Raw genomic sequence first — 1,030 nt, forward strand, 5'->3', positions numbered from 1 at the left:
GATGGGCTGTGGGAGGAGGGGCGGTGGGAGGTCCGGGAACTTATGAGTCAAGGTTTCAAACCTGAGTGACTGGGTGGATGGCGGTACCATTTACTGAGATAAGAACCCGGAGGAGGAGCGGCGTCAGTGCGAAACAGGAGTTCAGACAGGGACACAGTGAGCGTGAAACGCCAGTGAGTCAACTAAGTGAGGTCTTAATTAACGTGGGCCTAGGACTCAGCAGAGACCTGGACCAAAGCGACAGGTGGAGGGCTGTCGGCATATGGACGGCAATGGCAGGCATCAAAGGTGGATGAAATCATCTATGTGTCAGGGCCTCGCAGCAGGTGCTGGGGCAATAGGTCCACTGCGCTGCAGTGACTCACAGGCCAACCAACCAGCTGTGATCAGGGCCTGCATTTTAGTTCAACTGCCATGAACACTGCCCTGAACACCCCTACCATTGATCGTGGCGGGTAGGCCCTTCTCTTTACTACGCTCTGAAGGCTTAACTCCCAACGCAACCTACAAACTTGAAGTTGTCTACAAGTGGACTCGCCTACTCTTTGTTCTAAGAAAGGGGGCTTCAACCGAGAGAACCGCTCACGCCACTGACAGATTTCACTTAAAATAAACTTCACAAGCTGGAATATATTCGCACTAACACCACACCTTGTAGATACCGTTGCCCGTGAAGATCCAGGGAGCACATCGCCAGTGCTGTGCTTGGTCAGTCTCGGGGGGAGTGAACTTCACAGAGTGCAGGGCTCGGACACAAGGCCCAAGGTCGTTAGGCCGGGGCCGCCGGTAAGTAAGCCCGAGTCTAAGGGGTTCTCCGGGCATGACCTGCCGCTCACATGCGCTTTGTAGCTTCGACAGCACTGCACCACCAGCAGCGCCTTCTGTCTGAAAGTTCACTGAGGCCAGGGATAACTGCCGACAGGCCGGACGGAGACCGACGCTTCTGAGCGGCGACTCTTCTCCGGTTATCCTCTTCCTGCCTCCCTCCTTTCTCTCTCTTCCCCCATCTTCCCTCCCTCCCTCCCTCCCT

Source organism: Myotis davidii, unplaced genomic scaffold (assembly GCF_000327345.1).
Source record: "Myotis davidii unplaced genomic scaffold, ASM32734v1 scaffold221, whole genome shotgun sequence".
Classification (NCBI taxonomy): Eukaryota; Metazoa; Chordata; class Mammalia; order Chiroptera; family Vespertilionidae; genus Myotis; species Myotis davidii.